Source organism: Bufo bufo, chromosome 1, assembly GCF_905171765.1.
Source record: "Bufo bufo chromosome 1, aBufBuf1.1, whole genome shotgun sequence".
NCBI lineage: Eukaryota > Metazoa > Chordata > Amphibia > Anura > Bufonidae > Bufo > Bufo bufo.
This window is the reverse complement of record NC_053389.1, coordinates 57,072,309-57,081,303: the sequence shown is the minus strand read 5'-3', so window position 1 is coordinate 57,081,303 and position 8,995 is coordinate 57,072,309.

The window sequence follows — 8,995 nt, the reverse complement described above, 5'->3', positions numbered from 1 at the left end:
GTTCAGGACCGCTCGTGAGCTCCTTCAAACGGAGCTCACGAGCGGACACCTGAACGCAGGTGTGAAAGTAGCCTTAGTAGGACACACGATCATGGGGGAAGACTGATGACTTGACAATTGTCCAGAAGACAGTCACTGACAAGCAGTCCTACGAGCAGCTGTCTCTGAAATGTTTCTTGGTCTTCCAGACCTTCTCTGACCTCCACTCTTCCTGTTTATTCATTATATTTCGAACTGAGGATCTGTTACTGACTTCAAAAACCTAAATGTGGAAACCCAACCTATAACCACTGATAGGTGAAGTGAATAGCTGATGACCATGTGACGATAGAACCAGGACGTGGCATATACAGTCGTGGCCAAAAGTTTTGAGAATGACAAAAATATTGGAAATTGGAAAAGTTGCTGCTTAAGTTTTTATAATAGCAATTTGCATATACTCCAGAATGTTATGAAGAGTGATCAGATGAATTGTATAGTCCTTCTTTGCCATGAAAATTAACTTAATCCCAAAAAAAACTTTCCACTGCATTTCATTGCTGTCATTAAAGGACCTGCTGAGATCATTTCAGTAATCGTCTTGTTAACTCAGGTGAGAATGTTGACGAGCACAAGGCTGGAGATCATTATGTCAGGCTGATTGGGTTAAAATGGCAGACTTGACCTGTTAAAAGGAGGGTGATGCTTGAAATCATTGTTCTTCCATTGTTAACCATGGTGACCTGCAAAGAATTTTGCAGCCATCATTGCGTTGCATAAAAATGGCTTCACAGGCAAGGATATTGTGGCTACTAAGATTGCACCTCAATCAACAATTTATAGGATCATCAAGAACTTCAAGGAAAGAGGTTCAATTCTTGTTAAGAAGGCTTCAGGGCGTCCAAGAAAGTCCAGCAAGCGCCAGGATCGTCTCCTAAAGAGGATTCAGCTGCGGGATCGGAGTGCCACCAGTGCAGAGCTTGCTCAGGAATGACAGCAGGCAGGTGTGAGCGCATCTGCACGCACAGTGAGGCGAAGACTTTTGGAAGATGGCCTGGTGTCAAGAAGGCCAGCAAAGAAGCCACTTCTCTCCAAAAAAAAACATCAGGGACAGATTGATCTTCTGCAGAAAGTTTGGTGAATGGACTGCTGAGGATTGGGGCAAAGTCATATTCTCCGATGAAGCCTCTTTCCGATTGTTTGGGGCATCTGGAAAAAGGCTTGTCCGGAGAAGAAAAGGTGAGCGCTACCATCAGTCCTGTGTCATGCCAACAGTAAAGCATCCTGAGACCATTCATGTGTGGGGTTGCTTCTCATCCAAGGGAGTGGGCTCACTCACAATTTTGCCCAAAAACACAGCCATGAATAAAGAATGGTACCAAAACACCCTCCAACAGCAACTTCTTCCAACAATCCAACAACAGTTTGGTGAAGAACAATGCATTTTCCAGCACGATGGAGCACCCTGCCATAAGGCAAAAGTGATAACTAAGTGGCTCGGGGACCAAAACGTTGACATTTTGGGTCCATGGCCTGGAAACTCCCCAGATCTTAATCCCATTGAGAACTTGTGGTCAATCCTCAAGAGGCGGGTGGACAAACAAAAACCCACTAATTCTGACAAACTCCAAGAAGTGATTATGAAAGAATGGGTTGCTATCAGTCAGGAATTGGCCCAGAAGTTGATTGAGAGCATGCCCAGTCGAATTGCAGAGGTCCAGAAAAAGAAGGGCCAACACTGCAAATACTGACTCTTTGCATAAATGTCATGTAATTGTCGATAAAAGCCTTTGAAACGTATGAAGTGCGTGTAATTATATTTCACTACATCACAGAAACAACTGAAACAAAGATCTAAAAGCAGTTTAGCAGCAAACTTTGTGAAAACTAATATTTGTGTCATTCTCAAAACTTTTGGCCACGACTGTACAATAGGTAACTGAAACAAAGTTTTGAGCGACCAAATTGTGATGCTCAGAAGACTGGGTCAGAGTGTCTCCAAAATGGCAGGTCTTGTGGGGTGTTCCAGTATGCAGTGGTTAGTACCTGCCAAAAGTGGTCCAAGGAAGGAGAACTGATGAACCAGAGACACGATACTAGTTACACCAAGATCATTGATGCCATGGGGATTGAAGGCTAACCCGCCTGGCCCGCTCCCACAGAAGAGCTACGCATAGGGCATCGCAGCTTGCTGTGTATGGGGCAGTGTAGTCACAGACTGATCAGACTGGTGACCACCTAAGGAAACCCTAATGCTAGCCCTGACTCCTGTCACTATGAATAGACACTGAAGGTGGGAATATTCAATCACCAGAAACCTAGACCCTAGAAACCCTGAAAAGCCCTAGGATTAATGACAAGGTCTGAGACTACTGGTTCCTTCCCAGAAGAACAAACCAGCATCTACCTGAGGTCTAATAAACAAGCAAATGGGAGAAACAAAATACCAAGAGAAGTACACTTATCTTCAATAGAAAATGTATGAGCAGGAACTCAGATGAGGACAACACACCAGCTCTTCCAACTCCAGGCAGAGAATATCAACTACATGGTATGAAGTGTGAGTCCAGACTAAATAGAGGAGCAGTAATGACCACAAGCTACACCTGAGACAACAGGTGTGGTCATTACCAACCACAACACTGCAACAAGTGAAAACAGATAGGCTGTCAGATAACCTAACGTGCAGCCAGTCTCTCAGATCTTCTAACTTCTGTCACTGGAGAGACCGTGACAGTAGCCCCCCTTCTCCTCCAGACACCCAGGACCGACCTTATCAGGATGGGCCCTGTGAAAGGCTTGCACAAGGCAACTAGCATTAACGTCAGGCGTTGGAACCCACATTCTCTCCTCTGGACCGTAACCCTTCCAGTGAACGAGGTATTGAAGGGATCTACGGAGAATTCGTGAGTCCACTATACTGGCGATCTGAAACTCAAGACTACCGTCCACCATGACAGGAGCGGGAGGCAAGGAGGACGGTTCAACATATCTCTTCAGCAATGATTTGTGGAAAACATTATGAATTTTTAAAGCCTGCGGAAGTTCAAGACGAAAGGCTACCGGGTTAATAATGGCAGAGATCTTATATGGACCAATAAACTTTGGACCCAACTTCCAAGAAGGTACCTTCAACTTAATGTTTCTTGTAGACAGCCACACAGAAGCACCCACACTCAGGTCTGGACCACTCATACATCTCTTGTCAGCCATCTGTTTATACTTATACCATTTTTTTATTTTTATTATTTTGAACTTTCCGCCAAATAGATGAAAAAAAAATAAGAAAATCTTTCCTCTTCAGGTATACCAGAAGTCTCAGTACCAGAAAATGTGCCAAACTGCGGATGGAACCCATATGCGGCGACTTATCAGTGGACTCCTGCCTACGGTTATACTTGGCCAAAGACAAAAATGAAGACCACTCCTCCTGGTTCTCGGAGACAAAACATCTCAAATAAGTCTCCAGATTCTGGTTAGCGCGCTCAGTCTGTCCGTTCGACTGAGGATGAAAGGCCGAAGAGGACAATTGTACCCCCTGGCGAGTACAGAACGCCTTCCAGAATCTGAAAACAAACTGAGTCCCCCTATCAGACACCACATAAGAGGGAATACCATGTAGCTTCATGATGCTATTGACAAACACTTGTGCAAGAGTTTTAGCATTAGGTAGACCTGATAATGCTATAAAGTGCGACATCTTGCTGAAGCGTTCAACAACCACCAGAATCACCATTTTTCCTGAGGAATTCAGCAAATCTGTGATAAAGTTCATGGACAAATGAGTCCAAGGTTGGGACGGGATGGACAATGGAAGTAGAGATCCTGAAGGCCGAGTATGTGTCACCTTAGCACGTGCACAAGTACCACAAGCTGACACATAGCCCCCAAAACATTTACACAACCCCGGCCACCAGAATCTACGAGAAATGAGATCGACAGTGGATCTGCTCCCAGGGTGTCCTGTAAGAACTGTACAGTGATGTTCCTTAAACACCTTGTGTCGTAATTCGGGAGGAACAAACAACTTCCCAAGAGGACAGGACTCCGATGCATCTCCCTGGGCCTCCCACACCACTGTCTCAAGTTCGGGATAAAGGGCGGATATTAGCCAATATCAGACCAGGATCTTCCGAATCACCCTTCCCCAGGAAAGCTACAAGACAAAGTGTCCGCCTTGACATTCTTAACCCCAGGGCGATAGGTGACAACGAAATTAAATCTGGTAAAAAACAATGACCATCTGACCTGCCTTGGGTTCAGACGTTTAGCGACTCCAGGTAAGCCAGATTTTTGTGATCGGTAATTACCGTAATAGGATGAATCGCTCCTTTCAACCAATGACGCCATTCCTCAAAGACCAACCCACGTCATAATTCTTTTCAGCAGTTGAGAGCTTCTTAGAGAAGAAAGCACATGGGCGCCATTTACTAGGTGAAGGGCCCTGCGACAAGACTGCTCTTACCCCACCCTCGGATGCATCAACTTCCACAATAAATGACTGTGACACATCCGGCTGCACCAGTATAGGAGCAGAAGCAAAACATTCCTTCACCGCTGAAAAGGCTCGTAATGTCTCATTAGACCAGACTGAGACATCCAAACCTTTCCTAGTCATGTCCGTTAAAAGGTTTAACCACAGTCGAGTAGGCCAAAGTGAATTTACGGTAGTAGTTGGTGAACCCCAAAAACCACATAAGCGCTTTTAGATTTTTGGGTCGATCCCAGTCCAACACAGCACGGACCTTCTCTGGATCCATACGAAAACCTGAAGGTGAGAGTAAGTAACTCAGGAATTGCACTTCCTGAACTGCAAATACACACTTTTACAACTTAGCATAGAATTTATTCTCTCTAAGGATCTGTAACACTTGTCTCACGTGATCCTGATGCGTCTCCATGTCAGGAGAATAAATTAGAATATCATCCAGATACACCAACACAAAAATGCCCACCAGATGATGAAAGATGTCATTGATGAAATGTTGAAAAACCGCAGGGGCATTGGTTAACCCATAAGGCATGACCAAATTCTCAAAATGACCTTCAGGTGTATTAAAGGCAGTCTTCCATTCGTCCCCCTCCTTGATCCTTTCCAGATTATATGCCCCCCTCAAATCCAACTTAGAGAACACCTTGGCACCGACAATCTGATTGAACAAATCGAGGATCAAAGGAAGGGGATAAGGATCACGGACAGTAATGCGATTAAGCTCACGGAAGTCCAAACATGGCCTAAGAGTTCCATCCTTTTTATTAACAAAGAAGAACCCTGCATCCACTGGGGATTTGGATGGTCTAATATGACCTTTAGCCAAACTCTCGGTGATATATTCTCGCATGGCTGCTCTATCGGGGTCAGAAAGATTATACAACCGAGACTTGGGCAACCTAGCTCCGGGAACAAGGTTGAAAAGGGCAATCATACTCCCGATCTGGAGGTAACTCCTGGTTTCGACTTTCAGAGAATACAAACTACAACAGTTGTCTATGCAATAATCACTCCAATCAAGAATCTGTATCACTTGCCAATCGATTGTAGGATTATACGTATATAGGTGAACAGGGCACTCAAGGATAGCTGCGACCGTGTATTTTAAGCAAAGATGAGCTTTATTGATAATATAAATATATTTGATGCATAAAACAATCAAGAATGCAGTAGAATAAAATAGGTTATTAACAAATAAATATAATGAATATTCGACAGAGCAAAGGCTATTATTCGATTAATCAACAAATATTCAATAGTCCAATATTGTAAATCTTGGATCCAATGATTGTGAACATCCAAAGACTTGTTTGCAATAAGTCTATTCGTTTTTTACTTTCATATTGAGACAACAGTCATATGCTTTGCAGTTATTCAAATAGTCGCGGCGGCGTCCCGCCAAAGCGACGTGAATGGCAGCAACTCACTGCTGAAAAGCTTGCAAGCGAATTAAGTCCATTACCTTTGTATCGACCAAGTGTTCGTCCGAAATAATCACAAGAGCCTTCAAGTGTACTTACTCCCAGGATCTGCCTTTAGATATTTGTAGCAGTATTCAATCAGGAGATTAAAGCCGGCTCTCTGTTCGGTTATGGTCGATTTAATGGTAAGGTAGGCGTTTCGGGGTCCAACCCCTTCCTCATACCACTGAGGAAGGGGTTGGACCCCGAAACGCGTCTGGTGCTACACCCCATCTTTGTACTGAAAAACCTACCTTACCATTAAATCGACCATAACCGAACAGAGAGCCGGCTTTAATCTCCTGATTGAATACTGCTACAAATATCTAAAGGCAGATCCTGGGAGTAAGTACACTTGAAGGCTCTTGTGATTATTTCGGACGAACACTTGGTCGATACAAAGGTAATGGACTTAATTCGCTTGCAAGCTTTTCAGCAGTGAGTTGCTGCCATTCACGTCGCTTTGGCGGGACGCCGCCGCGACTATTTGAATAACTGCAAAGCATATGACTGTTGTCTCAATATGAAAGTAAAAAACGCATAGACTTATTGCAAACAAGTCTTTGGATGTTCACAATCATTGGATCCAAGATTTACAATATTGGACTATTGAATATTTGTTGATTAATCGAATAATAGCCTTTGCTCTGTCGAATATTCATTATATTTATTTGTTAATAACCTATTTTATTCTACTGCATTCTTGATTGTTTTATGCATCAAATATATTTATATTATCAATAAAGCTCATCTTTGCTTAAAATACACGGTCGCAGCTATCCTTGAGTGCCCTGTTCACCTATATACGTATATGCTTTTCTAGATTGAGTGAGTGGCCTCAATTTACAGGAGCACCTGGTGTCGTTTGAGTGTTCTTAGTGCGACATCTTACTTAATTTTACGATTGTAGGATTATGTTTGCTTAACCATGGTAACCCTAGCACCAAGGGAGCAGGCAGACCCTCCAGCACAAAACACGAAATGTATTCTTGATGAAAATCACCCACTTTTAAACAGATGTCCTGCACCATTTGTGACAAATATTTCTGTGTGAGTGGGGCGGAATCAATTGCAAACACCAAAATATTTTTGTCCAGTGCACTTGTAGCCAAACCATGCATACAGACAAACTGACCATCAACTTAGTTAACCCCTGCCCCACTGTCAATAAATGCTTCAATTCCCACAGAAAGGAGAAATCGGGAACTACCAGCAAATGACAAAAGTAAAAAAGAGTGAGATGAGGATTAAACATTTCTTTTTCACCTTGAGGCTGAACATAAGGACATACGTTAACAAAATGTCCCCTTTTTCCACAGAAAAAGCAGAGTCTCTTCTTAAGCCTAAAGTTCTTATCACCAGGTCCAGGAGTAGCTCCTCCCAGCTGCATTGGTTCATCACCAGACAAACTCAAGTACGTCCTGAGAGTGAGGAGCCTTAGGTCTCTCCCTCAGGCGTCTATCAATACGTACAGCAAGTGACATAGCCGCTTCCAATGACTCAGGATATTCGTGAAACGCCAACGCGTCCTTCAGGCTCTCGGATAACCCTTGACAGAATTGACTACGGAGAGCTGGATCATTCCACTCTGTAGCCCATCTCTTAAATTCAGAGCAATAGGTTTCCGCAGAAGGCTCTTCTTGCCGTAAGCCACGCAACTTAGTCTCGGCCAGGGAGATCCGATCTGGGACATCGTAGATAAGACCTAGAGCTCTGAAAAATTAATCTACTGACTGGAGGAACTGTGATGCGGTCGGCAACGAAAAAGCCCAAGATTGAGCGTCACCTTTAAGTAACAAAATGATTATACCCAATCTTTGACTCTCGACCCCAGAAGAGTTAGGACGTAGTCTAAAATATAATTTTCACGATTCCCTGAACCGAATAATGTTGTCACTTCCCCCGGAAAATCTGTCTGGGAGAGCAACCTTAGGTTTAAGGCAGGACTGGTTCCCGCTGCCGGAACCAGTCGTCTGTGGTGTCTGAATCTGTGAGACGGTCGTGCGGAGGTCAGCCACCTTCAAAGACAGGCCCCTGCAGCTGTTCAACCAGTGCAGAAATCGTATCCATCGCTGCACTGACACAAACAAAATGTCATTCTGTTGTCACAGAATGACAACAGAAGGAAAATGACCAGGAACTAGGCCTCAAGGCTAGGGAAAGGGAAATGGTGACCACCTAAGGAAACCCTAATGCTAGCCCTGACTCCTGTCACTATGAATAGACCCTGAAGTTGGAAATATTCATACACCGTAAACCTAGGCCCTAGAAACCCTGAAAAGCCCTAGGATTAGTGACAGGGTCTGAGACTACTGGTTCCTTCCCAGATGAACGAACCAACGTCTACCTGAGGCCTAGTAAATAACAAGCAAATGGGAGAAACAAAATACCAAGAGAAGTACACTTATCTTCAATAGAAAATGGATAAGCAGGAACTCAGATGGGGACAACACACCAGCTCTTCCAACTCCAGGCAGAGAATATCAACCGCATGGTATGAAGTGTGAGTCCAGACTAAATAGAGGAGCAGTAATGACCACAAGCTACACCTGAGACAAGAGGTGTGGTCATTACCAACCACAACACTGCAATAAGTGAAAAGAGATAGGCTGTCAGATAACCTAACGTGCAGCCAGTCTCTTAGATCTTCTAACCTCTGTCACTGGAGGGACCGTGACACTTAGGCCCAAAGGTGTCAAAGTACTTTTTCTTCAGAATTAAGCAACAGATCACTAAGTGAAAGATATCATTATATGCAGCTGAGCTAGTCCTACAAGCATTGTGCCTGGTTTATCAGTGAATTTTCTGGTGACACACACCTTTTAGATATACAAAACACTCCTATGTTCAAAAACTATTATTGCCAATCACCTCCCCTCCTGGAATTGTTAATCCTGACAATGCAAAAAAAATATAAAAAATCTCACTTCAGATGTTTGCCCCCCGGCCACTGCAGAAGCATTTCTCCACTTCTGTGTATTTGAATCTGAGGCATTCTGCTATATAATTTATAACGTTCCTGAAGGTACAGCCAATACATTAAATAGTTGCTAAGGTTGAAAAA